This window comes from Lepisosteus platostomus, chromosome 13, assembly GCF_059453375.1.
Source record: "Lepisosteus platostomus isolate fLepPlt1 chromosome 13, fLepPlt1.hap1, whole genome shotgun sequence".
Taxonomy (NCBI): Eukaryota; Metazoa; Chordata; class Actinopteri; order Semionotiformes; family Lepisosteidae; genus Lepisosteus; species Lepisosteus platostomus.
The window spans coordinates 1,606,170-1,623,934 of NC_142623.1; positions in this window are offsets into that span (position 1 = coordinate 1,606,170).

Here is a 17,765-nt window from a genome sequence, read left to right on the forward strand (position 1 = left end):
GTGAGTGATTCACTTCTAATGTAATTCTTGCAGCTTTTGCTATATTTATTACTTTAACATGCCATTATTTTGTGCCTTTTATCATTTGTAATATCTGTTTTCGATTTATCATGCGATATGACTTTATATATATTTAAATGTTTATGTCATGTACTGTATCTTGCTCGTTGTCTGCTGCCCGGGGAGAACAGATGTAAACGTGCTTTGTAGCTAACTCTTCCCTGCGCTCCGTCCCTGTACAATACACTAAACTAAAAGTTAATTAAAGTTGACTGTCTTGTGACACAATGGGAAATGATGTTCGAGACTCTGCTTGAATTTTTTTTTCCGATTCATCCCCCGTTGTGCTGTGCAGGCTAATAATTATAATAGCAATTAATATTATTATTAATAAGCGCCTCTAATTACCCCCTGTTTGTGAATGTGGTTCGGGGAGAAGCGCTTCCTAACAGAGGACATATGACGATCCCTAATCGTTATCTTCTCAGGATAAAGGTTTATGAAAATGGACGACTCGTTTCCTTAAGGCGCAGGCTCGACGCAGAAGGTTTTGTATCGTGTAGGTTCCTATACACCGCCTGCCGTTTTGAAAAGGAGAGTCCGTCAGCTAGTCTCGCCTGACTGGACCTCTTGTCCACCAGGTGGCAGTATAACGTCACAGGTGCGCAGAGGGCGGACCGGGGGAGAGAAAGGGACGGTCTCGCTTGCATCCTGTCACCTTGCGGACTTCAGCAGGACCGAGCGCTCCTGCAATGCGCTGGCAGGCTAAACGTCCTGCGCCGTGGACTGGTTTTCGTTTTGCTTTTGTATTTTATTGCAGTGAAGTTTAATAAAGCTGTAGTGATGATAATAATAGCCGTGATAACAGTCCTGGCAAGTTATCATCACATACAGTACTGCATGTACCAAACACAGAATTGTTGTATTGCGGTACATAATAGCTTTCTGCCGTCTGCCTGCTGGTCGACCCAGAGCTCGGTATAGCATGGAGCAACACCATTGGAGAAGAGCAGGCGGAAAGAGGGGAAGGTGAAAATTGCATTCCGACCCAATATGTCAAAGATGAAACTGAAAATACGGTAACGAGTAACAACCGGGATGAGCTGGGTAAATTGTGTTTGGGTCAAGTTTTGCAACCCCCCTCCCCTTGCCTTTCAGAAAACTTTGTTTCTCCTCCCGCATTGTTTCTCCGGGTCTCTCGGCACCAGCTCGGCCTGTGCCTGTTTGTCAGCCCCGGCAGTACCTGCTGTTCGGGTGGAACGGGTTTATTTTTGTTAATGGGAAACACTCTGTAATTCCAACATTACGTGTAATCGTAAAATGTTTACATACACAGTCAAGGTCTTGACAGCTGCGAATTTCACATCCACAAATTCGCTAATCTAAAGTTCGGTCTGGCTGACGGGGTCTTGTATGGAATGAGCGCAGAACCGGGTGAAACCGAGCCGAAGGCTGTTAAAGGCAGCTTTAAGATAGCGACCCCGCCGAGCAGGACAGTGAGCCGAGTCCAGCAGGTGAGCGAGCCTCTTCTGCCCCCTGACCAAGCTCCCACTGCCCAGCGTCCAGCGTGGTCATGTTTTCATGTTGCAGCGAGCTCTCCTGGGTCTGTGTCGGCAGTTTAGTGGGGAATGACAGGCTGGGGATCATTTTATTGCCCATCTCATTACGGTTTGACGTGCTGGTCACAGAGGCAGAAAGAGACAGTGCAGGCTGGAAGCAGAGCAGAGCAGGGACTCGGGTTGTTTATTTTAAGTGATTACTATAAGTTTCTCATTCCTGTGTTCTTGTACTTGAGTAATGTTATTTAAATTAATTTAAAGACAATGCATTAACGTAATCATATAAGGGAGAGTTACTTACAGTATGTCTTTTAACTGTACATATTATATACTGTAGTGCATTACGTGATGGTATGGGGTGGACTGGGTTATATGTGAATTTGGCGATTGATGGTTCTCTTCACCATACCATTGCAAATGGTGACTCTACTGTATGCTTAAAGAAATAGTGTTCATAATGACCTGTTTTAGTCAAAAAGCTTATTCACGGACTAATTGTTATATGTACATTAGGGATACCAAGAGGCCTGCATCACAATGAACAGACAAGTGTTGGAAGCAGTAGAATTTGTTGCGTTTGTAATTGTGTTGTTTTCCTGAAGTGGGGCTTATTTGTCAATGGCGCGGGACCTTTTCAGTTCTTGTGAGTGCTCATTCATCTTTCCCCGCGGTGCCGGCAGTTAAGACGTCATGTTCCAGTATAGTTCCAGTAACTCATCTGAGTTCCAGGGAGATGAGCGATTAATCAGTGGCTCAGCACCAGTATCAGAATGATGGAGGACAACAAACATCCCCTTCCTGCGCTTTCAGTTCCTTCGCTATAGTTGAGTCCAAGGCTGTTCCCAGAACCTAGTTGATATATATCCCCTTATAAGATGGGAAAACCCAGCTTACTGACCACCCTCTCTGACCCTTCCTGGAACACTGCAGTCTCCATCATGGTTTCCAGTTCTTCTGTCTGCTTTTAAACTCCACTGCTAGGAAAGCCAGCCTGCTCCAGATGCTGCTACGAACGCTTTTGATTCAGTATGTCTGGAGAGCATGAAAAAATATTTTAAAAAGTCAAGGAGAAACAGAGCACAAGTGATTTCAACTGTGTTTGTTAAAGTGTGTGTATCCTTTTATGTCAAGCACTTAATTAAAGTATAATGGGTTTCTGGGGAGCTGTTACTTTAATATGGCTGTTCCTCAGTTTCCCTCTATCTCCTCGGAGAGTAAAGTAAAAAGAAAGATATAGCAACAAGACATTTTTCACACGAGCATTTTCTGTTGCTGTGTAGGAATTGTATGAAGCAATGTTTGGATCTCAGACAGAAAGATGAAACTCACTCTTTCTTATTTGGATCAGTTAGCACAGCTGAGCACCAAAGACATGGCCCTGTCCATTTCCAAGACCTCCCATAACTACAGTAGCCCAGACAATATTTTGAAGCTATAAAGTATATTGTTAATTGACAATAAGTACTATTTCAATAATGATGATATAAACTTTAATGTCAATCAATTATGATTTGGTTAACACTTTCAACCAAAGCAATTTGAGTATGTACTCATTTATCCTGGCAGGAACTTCACTACAGCTGCCACTTATGCAATTATTACCTCAAAAATTGTAACAGCAGTATCCTGTTTGTGATCTGAACCTACAAATTTAGGTTCAGAATAAGAGCACATTCTTTACCACTGAGCCACACTGGAGGCTCACATGTTATGCTTCAAAACCCGACCCCCGAGAAAGCTTTGTGCAATGCTTTTACGAAAGTGTGTTAAGATACACAAACAGTCCCGTCATTAAAAAAAAAAAAAATCCAAGTCACTAAATTAAAAAAAAAACTAACCAGCAACCCATATTTTCTATCTTTTTTCAGTTTGATTTACAAAAACAGTCATAGAAGAGAGAACTCGCCGGTGTAAAATTAGTGGAACAATTGTACAAAATACAATGGAACACCGCAGAATGGCAGGATGGGTTTTCGATGTGTTAGAAAACCCACAGCAGGGCTTCCGTCGCACAGTAATCACACACATGGTCAGTGATTTCTGTTACAGATAATGCATGTCCCAAATCAACACGATGAAGACTACAGTACATAAGGCATGTTCTGGGAAGACCCCACTGGAACACAAGGCAGTGACATAGGATCAGACTCGTCAGGCTGGGAATGCTTAGTCATTCATTACCTGCCACCTGCATCAGAACTGTATGGAGGAAGAGGGGGGGTGTGACTTGACTTATTTAGCCTTTTTGAAGATGGACATTTTATTTAAGCTCTTAGAGTGCAGCTCCTTTCTCCACCAAGGAATTGGACCCACAGCTTTTCCAGTGCAAAGCCCTAGCCAGTACCACACCATGCCACAAGCTGCTCAATTACAACTACTCACATTTTAACATGAGTGAAAATACAGTTACAATTCATACATAACATGACTGCAGTGCACATCTTCTGTTTATAGAATTTTTATATTAATACTTCGGAATAAAATTTAGCTTATATTGATGCCATGGCTCACACATGCAGAAATCAGTCTGTTTTGTTGACAACTGCCAATGTTATTTGCCTTCCTCAGTGAACGGCCATAAAACACTATACAGTACCATTGGTGCACTGCTCTCTCAACAGACACGTGAGAGAGGGCAGGAGGAAAGCCAAACTCAAAAGAATCTTGTGCAAGTCAGAGCAGAATTTAATTGTGCCTGAAATCAACATGGTAAGTGAATTAAAACCCTATAGCCAAAGGCAGGCTGGCAGAGGACGATTAACGCATCTTTAATTAATCAAAGCAGCCCTTCATCTCGTGTCTTCCTGCTCTCCACTCGACCGCCTGTTTGAGGATTGTGGCCAGGAATGCCAGTTCTTAATGAGGCTTCAGATCAGTGTTCGCTGTCTGGTTTGAGATATTAAGCTTGGATTGATTTCAATGAAGGATTGTTATACAAAGAGGAAGTTATGCCAGGTTTTCAGCTTGTTTTTCATTCTGAAAATGTAGTGTGTATTCATGTTTTTGAAACAATCCTGCTTCAAAGTGCAATGCTTACAGGACAATAAAACTTTTTTTAAAATAATTTCGCAACGATTAAAATGCACTAAAGCCTGTAAAGTGATTGCTACAGTATTCACATTCTATTTGTATTTATGATGCATCTGCAATTACGTTAACAAGTGTTTAAAGAATAAGAGTTTTGTATTTATATTTTTGCATGTTACTGGATAAAAAACATTTAATAGGATTTTTTCTAAAATATTATACGATCTGACTTAACCAGCTGCTTTTGTCCATGATAACTGAGTTTCTTTTTTTTTGTTGTTTAAGGCCTTTCTATAAACCTAAACCCCTGGCACATGTACAGCCCTCACCAGAACTCAGTTCCACTTCTCTAGGAAGCTCTCAGTATCAGGCAGTAGCTGAAATGTGTCAGGAGCAGCAAGGCCAGAGTGATTTGATGATGGACAGGAAGTCCATGGAGGAACACAGGAAGTGTCGCAGAAACAGGTTGGCCTTCTTTGGTTCTAAAGACATTTAGACAGTTAAAAACGATTCTTTTTTTCCTTGGATTTCTTTATTTTTTATTGTTTTATTAAAACATGTTCTCCCTCTAGGACACCCATGAAAGTATTATTTACACTACTTAGTCTTGACACAAACGCTACCTGTTACCTTTTTAATATACATTTATACTGTATATAACATTTTTAGCCAATGATTATACTTTTGATTATCTGATTTGATTTTTTTAATTTTATATCTTATTATCCTTATACTTCGAGTGTTGCTCACTTACATAATGACTAAAATAAAATCATCCCAAAGTTCTTACTTTGATGTGCCCAACAAGTTTATGACTCCAAGAACAAGGAAATCAAAGACAGTGTTCATCATCCATCACTCTTAGTTTAGTGGGTGAGTTTATAACGAGCCCTCCCTTCCCTCCACTTAAAAGGATGAGGGTTATTTGCAGGCTAGGAAGAGTTGGGTACTAAAAAGCCTATAATGAGGAGACAAGTAAGCGGAAAGGACAGCAAAAAATTCTAAACATGTATCAGACTGTGCCTTCTAGACCACTTCCTCTATCTCAGATTTGAAACCTCCAAAAATGGTCGAAGAGCAGTTTATTAGCATGGACGGTATGAATCCATTCGGGGAACACAGCAGAAAAGGTAGTCCAAACTGCTGCCACAAAAAACAGGACACTGCCAGATGTCCCCTCCAGCAAGGCAAGGCTACAAAGCTGGACCTGGTGTGGTTTGAGCAGTCGTGACCAGGAATAAACCAAGCTGGTGTGAGAAGGCTCTTAAATCTCTGGCCACGAGGATGTGGAGTTGTAACCATCCCAATATAAATAATAATTATGGGGAGACCACAGGCTCCTCAGGCAGGAGATTGAGCTGCAGTCTGGGCTGTAACATACCGACATGACACAGAGCCCAGACAGTGAGTGAATCGCTTCTGGTGCTCTTGTGTTCCCCTTGATTTCTCTACCAGTTTTATTGTTGAGTTGAGAGTGTTACTGTTCAGATATACTGTACAATGCATATTTGGAGGGTGACCCCTCACTCTGGATTTGTTTGGGATGGGTACAAGGAGTCTTCAAGGAGAGCAAGTCTGCTCTGTGCACTTGGCTGTGCACCAACACTGTCTCAATAAAAGAGCTGATTCAATGGTTTTAGCAAACGTTTGCTCGTCAGGCTCTGGAGCACCATGCCAGCACTTGCAAGTGCTACAAACTAAAAAGAAAAGCAGGGGGAACTTCAGAAATCATTTGAACAAAAAATGATTAATTCTGAAGACAAGGTATAGCATTTGACAGTGACTAGTTTGAGAGCTAAAACCAATTTTGCCAACAGCAAAGACTTAAACATCATGGTTTACCTTCATCTTAATCAAACTGGAGACAAAGAAGGACCGGAACTAGGGGCTTGGAGACCATGGATAACACTGAAGCCCTTGACACAACAGCAGTCAGTACGACCCGTTTGATGTAATTTCATCTATGGCAACTGTGACAGTGCTGGCACGAGTCATCTCTGCTAGCACATCGTCTCTCAGGGATGACTGCACAGTCCTCTTCACTTCGTTCCACTCACAACCTCACTTTTAGTGCCTGATGATTAATGAAAACTATTCATACCAATCAGCTCTGCACTACCCACTTCTTGAGTGTCTTATCACTATCGACTAACCAACCCTAGAGTAGTCAATTTGAAACATTCAGTCTAAACTAATGTGGTCAGTTCAGATCTTTGCTCTTACTCTTTACTGAACACCAGATTCTCAGTAACAGCCTGTAACTCCTCTTTACTTTGACAACACAAGGCCGGCATGGAATCGCTGTGTACTGTAGGTATCTTGGCGGTATAAAATTTTAAGGGTGAACAGGTATAATTTTTTTTCGGGAGAGGAAAGGGATGGCGCCTGGGCTGGAGTTCTACTGGCGAGGTTCTGAGGTGAACCCTGGAGAAGCTGCGTGAGTATCTAATATAGGGTGTTCAATGAGGAAAGCAGGTGTAATTAGTAACTGCAGGCTCACGGGGCTGCTAGGAGGAGAGTGAGTGTCCTCTTGGGACCTCTAGTGTGGACTAGCGGAGTCACAGGATGAGGAACTTTGCTGTGTCACATTACTAACTACACCAGCTGATCCTGTTTGGCCAGGGACACCTTACTGTGACCAACTCTTATGCTTGCGCCCCCAGTACAGAAGGATCCAGCTCGTTGTTTTCTCTCACTAGACACTCAGTCTACACAGCTGTCTGCTGTGCTATTGAAATATCACCTCTTCAACCCTCACCCTTTTTTCAAACCTGAACCCTTTCTCTTCCTAGCTGTTTCTATAAGCCTCTTAATTGGTCCGGAGGTGTGACTAATTCCACCCAGAGCCTGTCCTGTCAGCTCCTTTCCCTCATGTGGTGTGAAATACTCAGCCAGACCTGGATTGCCTCACGCCACACTTTTTTCCCATGAACAGGTGGCTTTCTCATAACCTCACTGCAATCCTTATAAAAACCTGTCCTGAAAAAAACAAAATGCAACCTCTAAAGTGATCCAGAATATATAAATATAAAAGAGAGGTTTAGATAAATCCTAGGGAAGCCAAGATATTTCATATCAAAGGCAAAGGAAATGCCTTTGCGTTTGGATGCCTAAACCCCCAGATCTATATTCTCTAATGTAGAAGTATTTCTGGGTTGTCTGAATTTAAGTAGAATGTACCCAGGTAATATTATTGGTGTTGTTTTTGATGATAATATTATTATTCAGACCTGCTGGTGTGCCTCAATGTTGAGTTTCCTCATGTGATCAATTCCTGTGACTGAAAGTGGGATTTAAAGTGCAATCTGTTCCTGCAACATGTTTCTTGTCCTACAGTTTATGTGTTAGAATGCATGTGCAGGTGCTTAAAAGTAAGCAAACAGTGCTCAAAGCTTAGAACTAAATATCTTGTGGCTGTTTTCAGTGTTCATGCTTCATAGATAGTCTTTAGATGGATTTCTTAGCCATTTAGGGGAAACAAAAGCTGATTGTTTTCCCTACCTCCTCCCCAATCATTTGTAACTGTGATTCTACTTGTGGAAAACTAATGTAAGCCCAGCCTGTCCGTGCAGTTCAATAAGTGCCTGGCTGCAGCGTGTATAGTTGGTTAGTTACAAATCCTGAATATAAACGAAACACTCTCTCAGTCAGTACGGGGTTTTTTATCACTTTTCTTCGGTTACCATTTTTCTGCAGAAACCCAATGGAGAGAGCAAATTTTCTCTTCTTAATAGGATAGGGATTTGGTATCTATCCAGGTCACAGTGCCAGCTCCTGTTAAACGCATTTTACGGTTTGAAAGCTACATAACCATGCGATAGGCTCTGAAATCTGTCTTCACACTCTCTGAGTTTGATTATGCCTGGAGAGCACAGTGTTTGTATTTTAACAATTTCATTGTGCAGATGACAAACAAGGGAAATATACTTTATATATCGTGCAAACAGTCCTGAGGACTGCAAAGCAGTAGCAGATCAGATCTGATTCCTCAGTGCACTGAAAAGTAATAACTTATTTATAAGGTGCCTTTCCAAACCCAGGGACCCAGTACATAGTGATAAAGAAAGAAAAATACAAAAAATACCATAAAAAGTAAAAGAAAAAAAATAAAGAAGAACATACAGGATATACTGTACGGCAGTGAGACACGGGTCCCAGTAAAAAGATGACTTTTAAGTTGAGATTGGAAGAGGCTCATCAAATGTGTTGCTTGAATAGTCGGAGGAAGGGCATTCCAATACACTGGAGCAGTGACAGAAAAGGCACTGTCACTAAACGCCCGCTATTTAGTCCCAGGTACAGTGAGCACAGGACCAGTCTCAACAGAATAGAGCCTAGTTGGGGGGTGTAAACATGAAGTAGTTCAGAGGTGTATGATGGAGCCAGATTATTTAAGGCCTTAAAAGTCAACAACGAGAATGTATATTAAATATGTGACTTTATAGGAAAACCATGTAGAGATTTTAGTGTAGGAGTGATGTGCTGCCAGGCTCTGGTTGCAACTTACAACTCAGTAGTTGTAAGTTCCTGGGAGTTAACATCACAGAGGACTTAACCTGGACCCACCACACCAACATCATGGTCAAAACAGCAGACCAACATCATGGTCAAAACAGCACGGCAGCGCCTGTTCTTTCTCCGCAGGTTAAAGAAGTTTAACATGCCATCACGTATCCAGGCCAACTTTTACAGGTGCACTATTGAGAGCATCCTGACTGGTTGCATCACTGCCTGGTATGAGAACTGCTCTGCCCGGGATTGCAAAGTACTGCAGAGGATGGTGAAGTCAGCACAGCTCATTACTGGCTGTGAGCTTCCAAACATCCAGGAGATCTATTCAGCTAGATGTCTTAGGAAGGCCAGGTCCATTCTCAAGGACCCCAGTAATCCCAGTCACAAACTGTTTTCTCTTCTACCACCCAGCATACAGTACCGAAGCATTCGGCCAAAGTCCAACAGATTACGGAACAACTTCTTCAGTACCTCCAGGCAATAAGACTGCTAAATAGCCAACCTGCAGTTCCTTCAGCAAATCACCTGTAATGACTACATGGACACACAGTTTTCATTGTATTCGTCATCCTGCACTACTTGGACATACAGCAATGTACTGCATACACCCTGGGCACATAGCAGCTCTATTTATATTGAGTTTTGTCTAAGTTTATCTTATTCAATTTCTATTGCACTATTATTATGTAACCTTATTTTGTAACTTGTAACTAATTTTGTGATTTGTATCCCCTCCCCCGGTGAGCTGGTAGAAAAGACATTTCATTGCCAGCCATTACTGCTACCCACTGTGTTGTTGTGCATTTGATAAATAAACTTTGATTGAGCAGCACAGTGAGGCGCTGGCAGTGCAGTGCCCATTTGAAGACGTTCAGCTGGTCAGTTATTGCAATATCACCCCTCCCACACCTCCCTATTCGTTAGATTACCTCCATGATGGACACAGAGATTACCAGACACCTCCGCAGAGAGCCAGGACCCGATAAGAAAATTTCTAGCCCCCTCTTCTTAGCTCTTCTCCCACTCCCAGCTCAGAGGCTGATAAGCTCTGGTGTTAGAGCAATGTCTGCCCCTGACAGCACATGCAGCTGTGTAAGGGACCTGATGAAGTGGAAACACTGTCTCATTTCACTGCCTCCTTGTCTCACACACTCATTTGGCAGATAAAGATTTCAGAGGTTGTGGAACTGTGCTTTGCTTATTCACTGGCAACGTGTACTGAAAAGCACCTGGATGTTGGTGCAGGGATGGAGTTGAGACCCCCATTGAGTATCTGTTTGAGACACTTCAGGATTTATGAGCTGCATTGTCTTGAAAGCCCCCCTGTAGGTGCTGAGTATTTCAATTCAATTCAAAATATTGAATATGTTATTAATCCACTGCAGGCAATTTAAGGAGCAAGCAGTGCAACCTGTAACAGATAAAAAATAAAATAACATTACTAAGAAAAAATATATATAAATAAAAACAGCAAACGGCCCATAAAAATGATTGAAAGCAACAGTGTACAGTATAATATTTAAGAAAGTATTTGTAGAGGGGGCTCTATCCAATGGACATCATGTTGATGAAGCATCTCTATCTTCATTGTCACAAGCCTGGTGGCCTCTGAAACAAAACTAAATGTCTTTCATTTGTCTTGCACTGCCAGGAAAAATACTGTATCTTCCTGAAGTTCGAAAGACTGGTGAAGGATGTGAGATGGGTCTTCAGTGAAGCCACAGGCCTTTGTCAGGAGTCTGAAAGGCTCCCCAATGCTTTTAAAACTGAGATTTACAATATTTTGAAGGTGGTTTTGTCTTTTGTCTATTTTGCATACTGTATTTATTATGTGCTGCGTGGGGTTTGAGCATGACACTGGTACTGCCATGGTCTGGGTTTCAGCCATTGGGTGCATTAAGGAAACTGGGCCTCTCCCCTCATTTACTGATAATGGAATGATATCTCTCTCCCCGGTGACCAATAAGAGTAGTGAAATTGAACATGATACAGTATATAATAAAACCATAAAACTATTAACTCTCAGATGATAGCAATGCTATGTTAATACTTGGCACAGCCGCCTTGTATCCACCAGGGACCACACGGCCGGCTACTGTGGATCTCACTTGCAGTGGATTTCCAGAAGAAACGTGCTGGTCTTGGTGTCTCCGGCTGTTTAAATGTTTTGCAGGTCACACTCTCGATTCCTCAGAGCTCTTGCAAGTATGAATTCACACCTCATGCGATGCTTTCAGCCTCCTGCCTTCTTTGGGGTGATTATGTGGTAAAGAGGCAGACGGGCCGTCGGTGATTTAGCCCAGCGCGATCAATAACGTGATGACGGAGCTTCGCAGAGATAAAAAGAGGAAAGAATGTGTTATTTTATTTTGCTCATTTCCAAGTGTGTATTTTTAACCTTCTTATCACGCTGAGGATTTGACTAGCAGGTCACTTCTGGGCTTTACCCAAGCAATAGAAAACCAAATACGGTAAGAAGAACCCCCCCCACCCCCCGCTGCCCCAGCTAGGAAACATAAAAAACCTTTCTTTGCAGAAGTGTAGATTCTGGAATGTGCCAGGTATTTTCATCTGTTTCTTCTTCGTGGCACTATTTCTGCATTGTCATTTCTTTAGTTTTGCTACAGGACTGGACTACTACCTGATGTGTTAAATAACCTTAGATAAATGAAAGTGTCTGTAAGACAAGTGCTTTTTTTTAGCATCTGGAGGACCACATACACCTTAAACATGATGCAGGGGCTCAGATATTCTCATCAAGGATTGGCATCTGAGCCAAAATGCTACTTGTTACAGGACCACTTGGGGTGCAACCCACAGCTGCCTAATGTAATTACAGGCATTCCAAACCGCAAACAAATGTGCTGTGTTTGAGAGATTCGGTTTTAGTCATAACCATCCTAACGCCTCTGCATTCTTCATCAACACAATCATCATTCCCTTTCTTCGAATCCTCTAATCACTTGGGAGCTGATAAAGTCGAGGCTCTGACAGGGTTAGCGTGTAACAGGGGGACGATTCCTCTCGCTGTTGGGAGATAAGTGCCTACCGCTTTCCATAAATAGAACTCTGGAGGTCCCGTTTACTCCAAATGGGTACATTTTGATTTCCCCCCAAAAAAATGTTCGGCAGCAGTACATGCTTGGTGCCTTACAAAATATTCCAAGGAAAAATTAGTCTTTGCTTCCCAAGAATGCCACCTGTGCAATGAATCCAAGTCTGGAAGACAGGAAATCCAGTTTTAGAAGCTTCTCACGTATTTGACCATTCTGTGACAATTTTATTTGCTTTGCATCATTTTGCCATTGTAAGAATAAACAAAGAACCCAAAGAAGCTTTTGTATCTTTCTTCAAATGTGAGGATCTTAAACTTTAAGGACAAGCTCCTCGTGTCAATTAGCTTCCAGCAACCAAAAAGGCGAGATGAACCCAATGGCTTCCTCTCCTTTGAAAACTTTCTTATGTTTTTAAGATTTTTCTTTGCATTCCTCTGGATTGCAATTATTTCATTTATTTCTTTACTTACTAATGAGCCTTGGGCTCCAGGCTCTGACTTTATTTTCCTTTTGTAATCTAAACCTGATACAACAGTCGCCATGCAATACTGTAATTAGAGCAATTTTGATCACTTGAGCGTTTTTCCGTAAAATAAAAGCTCTCATGTGTCTCCAGGAGAAAGTAGGAAAGTCTTCATGCCCCCGCAGGCAGATTGACTTTTTGCATGTGAGCACATGCTCTCCTGTACCATGTAGTTGAGCTTCAGAGAAAATGCAAGAGACAGAGCGCCACTGACTGAGAGTCAGATTCTCACTGTGAGGACAAGCTAAATGTGCTACATCCAGCCACAGACTGTTCAACACTTTGGAAAAGAGACTCAAAAATGAAACATGCCAGAGACAGACAGCTGGCTCCAATAAGCACAGATTCCTGCTCCAGCACAGAATGCTTTGAGTGCATATGAAAAGCATTAAGTGGAATATACCCACATAGTCTTATAAAGGCTCCAGGAGGTAGTTCTTTACATGAAGGTTTGTGGGAGTCTGGAACAAGGTACTCAGACATGCAGTACAGTGCCAAAGCTAATTCCCATCCTTCAGGAAACAACTAAATAAAGTTCCTTAGTTCCTAGTTTCTAACTACCAAACAGTGCAGAAGGCTCGAATATCCTCTTTTTGCTTCTAACATTTCTTAAATAATTTAATCACTTAAATCAGCAATTGGTTAAAATATGCCTGTTAGGAGCCTTCTGCAAAGTAATAGAGCTACTTAGACATGAAACCTTGGTTAAAATGAACTCTAGGCTCCAAAACGTGATAGCGATGTCAATTGTCTAATGCGTATTGTTGTTAAGCTTCGTATCACTTAAGAGAGAACAGAAAAAGTCTTAAGTAAAGAGCCACTAATATGTAGTGGGTTTGGAATTTTGGGTTGTGTGGTTTGCTCAATATTTTCATTTAATGTAGTTTTGAATATCAACACAAATTCATTTTTGTGCATAATAACACAGTAATTACAGCAGCATAACTATGGAGTAGTACATAGTAATTACATGTGAGTACATTTTTCAGAATTGTGTAATTCATTCTACTGTGTTGCTGCTGTAGATTGTGAAACCTGCATTCAGATTTGCATCTGTCTTTTTGTATTTGTTGTCATTTTTCTTGGCTGTTCTTTGCTTAAATCAAATTTGATCGAATCACATTGATTTGCTCGAATGCCATGAGCTAATTGAATACCTTGCAAGAGTAATATTATAAATCATTAGCATGAAAAATTGTTTTCTTTTTCATAAAACCACTATTGAAGAAAACCATATTTAGGAGCTCAATGTGATTGTCAGATAGCCTGATATCATTCTTAAAGTCTGACTTGTCCTACATGTGACACATCCAAGAAGCATCATGCTGTGGCACCCTGAAGAGTCTGGGAATTAGAGTATTTAATTGGATAACAGTACTTAAATACTTTGCAAGAAAATCATTCGCAGGCTGTAAAAAAGCACTAGTTACAGCAAATATTGCTTTAAGTTCAGCTAGGTAACTCAAAGAACACAATTATGTCGACGCTTAAAACGGCACATTTTTGTAAACTTGGACTGCATTTTTATTATTGTAGCTCTCCTGGCAGTACTAAATAATTTCTTTATGTTTGTTGGCCAGTCTAGATGTCTCTAAGAGATGAGCAGAAAATGTAAATTTAAGAATGTTTCAGAATTAGTTTCTGTAGGGTCAGGAGTTCTTGGATGTCATATAGCATAGCTCAAAATACTTAATGGGTAGAAGTTAGGTGTGTTATGTTAATCTTTCCAAAGTCTTTTAATACTTTAAAACAGCATCTACAGGACACATTTATGGCCTATAACTGGTACACTGACACTGAGGAGCTACTGTACCATCACTTCAGTACTAGTTCTGCTTTTTCAAAGTTTTTTTTTTCCTTGAGAAAGAGGTAATATTTTAAAGAGAACCCAGAGAAGATGAAGAGTGAATATATTGTATCTCTGTAATTTCTTATAGCAAGTAGAGAAAGAAATCTGGTTACACTTACATTGTACTTTGTAATGAAGTAACTTTAATCAGCACACTGAAAGACGCTGTGACTCCTCCGGTATTTCCTGGCAAGGATGATTCTGGCTGATAGTCATACAAAAAACAAATGAGAAATAAAAAATTGCCACCAATACTCAACAGTGTTTCTCCATTTTGATGGTGTGACAATTATAGTGTGATACCTATAATGACACTACAGTCACTTGTGGAAAACACATGATGCCTGGATTGATATTCTCTTCAAGCACTTTCAGTCGAGCCCCCAGGAAAACAAAGCCACTGTTCTCCCACAGAGAGGGGCCCCTCCTGACTCAGGGGGAAGACTGGCCCAGAGAGCACAGCCTCCTGGTGTGCTTTACCCTTGGGGAAAACTGCCTGCTCTAGTGCTTAAGGAACCGGTGCAATATTCCCCAGACATTTACCCTTGACAAAGAGGAAACAATAAATAAAAATAGCCCTATGGAGGCATAAGCGGTCAGACATGAGGATTGCAAATAGACTGAAGCATGTGCAGTTTCTGCATCCCAGAATCAGGTAAGACGATCAAGCCTGTCTTTGCTGAAGCAAGCTGTGTGTGAAAGTCTGAAGAGCCATTCTGTATACATCTTATTCAGAGATGCAAACAGAAACTCTAATCTTCAGAGAAGCCAAAAGCAGTGACCTAAATGCATTTTTAAAACAGACAAATGCATACCACACTGTATGGACACCTGAAGAAGGCTCCACGGCCAAAACGTTGTGTTTTCTTTCTTCTTTTTTTCAGCATGGAATAAACCTATTACTTGTTCCCACACTGTAGTTCAGTATCTCCTTAGTAAGTAAAGATGTACCATTTCGAATGCTTCTTTGATTTGGTACTTACAGTAGAAATTACAGGTACATTTTCTTTCTTTGACTCTACTCCAATTTTCTTTACACACTCTGTTCTTTACAAGCTCTTTTGATGATAACTAATTTATCCAGATTGATTGAACAGAAGGATCAATGGCTAATCAGGAGCTGCCCAGCCAAGCTCTTATTGTAGCTGTTATTGTGTCCGTGCTCTTATTTAAAAATCTGGTTTGTTTCATGCACGGCGCTGGACCTTAATAAGAAACAACTTTAAAATGTCTCAATACAGCTTTAGGGTTTGGTAAGCCTGTGGTTCCATTATTATTCAAATGCCGTTTTTTCTTACTAGTCTTTTCCTCAAATCACATGCAGTATGATCAAAACCATCCAGAAACACGCTGAGAATCAATTTCCCTTACTAGTGTATGAAACAAGCTGCCTGCCACAGTGGCAGAGGCTTATTGTTTTAACTGCTCTGTAGTTCACAGGATTCCTGAATCTCTGGATAAATGCTTTGTCATGACAGCGAGTTTCTGAAAAGGCTCAGAAATCCAGAGTCGTGCATTCCTAATGTATGCTGGTTTGGCATGTTCCCCCACCTTTTCTAAAAAAACATCTGGGGAGGGAATTAATTCCTGACATCGATATTGTGCAACACACAGGAAGAATAAGAGAGTGCTTTTAACAGGGAGTACAGAACATTTGGATTAATATGATTGAAAGCAGGCACATTAACTAAGACTGAACTGTACAGATTTTGCAAGACACAATCCATTACATAAAGGTTTAGATCACGCAGAGCATGCTAGAAGAAGTAACTCCTTGCATTTTAATGACAATAATTTATAAGTAATTATTTTCTTTCGCCAGATAAGGCAGTTGAGAACAGGTTCTCATTTACAGTGATGACCTGGTCAAGCTGCTCACAAACTATCATAGTATAGAAGACAAAGTGGTGAAATTAAAAAAAAAAAACACACAATTAAGAATGTAAATAACATAACAGGACAGAATTTAACAGAACCTGCCAGTGTTAATAGGTGCGGGTGTCAGCCAGAAAAGGCTTAAACACACAACTGAAAACACCATCAGATATGAAGGAGGACAGTTTCAGCTCGCTCTGCAGAGCCAGAGTTGTTCCAGTCCGTGGCTGTGAAAAATTGAAACGGTCTTGCACGCAAAGTCACTAGTTGTCACAAGTTACTCTTGGGATGTTCAGTTTGATGAAAGTGCTCCATCTCATATTGAAAGATGGCACAGAGAACTCTATGCAATACTAAAATGAGGTGTTATTTTCCCAATTAACGATGTATAGGCCCATTCAAACCAGTGGAGAATTTTTATCTTGTTTGCAGAGTGGGACATTCACTCAAAGAGTGAAGAGCACAATGACAAAAGCAATAAGCTTTAAAGTCCTTTCTGTGAACCACATCCCTGTAGTCCAGGATGGGGAGTCCAGACATTTCGACTGGTGTGTACTTAAAGGAATGTGTAAAGCAAAGTTTGTTGTGGTAACTTCAGCACAAGTAAATTATGATGTGATTACAGACGTATTCATTCATTCCAATGGCGCTTGCTGGTTTCTAAACTCCTAAACAACTTTTCCTGCAGGGAATGAAAACACAAGTTTATTCAGAGATGCTTCATATAATTACAGTACTTAAAAAACCACAGACCTGCTCCTGGCCATGTCTTAGCGCCTTAAATTGGAGTGATGGCTCTGTACATTTCTGGCCATTCCTGGGATAAGTTTAGTCTGCAGAATAATGGAAAATTGAGTTCAGCTTTAAGTTGCTTTGTGAGAAGAACCAGAATGAGACTCTAGGAGGCATATTTGTGTTCTAGTGGATTAATGCTTTAACTTAGACATTGACAATTAACATCAAAAGCAAAAAACCACAAATTACATACAAAAATATGCCAAAAGGCAGCCAGCTCAGGAGCTGAATATGGTAGCTGTTCTGTAACCACATGTCCCAAACAGTAGCTAAGATACAGAAAGGGGCAACTGCAGTGGAAAGCACTTCATCAAGGTGAGAAGAATACTGAAAATGGCTTCCAATTACTTGCCTGAGGATGGATTAGGAAGAAAAGGTTAAAAAATTCCTTTTGAAGAGAATGAAGGCTGTGATATTTTGAACTGAACAAATTTAATCTTGAATGTTTCATTAGCCAGCAGTTTTGAGCGAATATTTTGTGTCTGCTGTTTGGGATTTTGGTTCTAACGCTTATCGAATGAATAATGACTTGCATCTGCCTCAAGTGAGCGGAATGGAAAGTTTAGAGT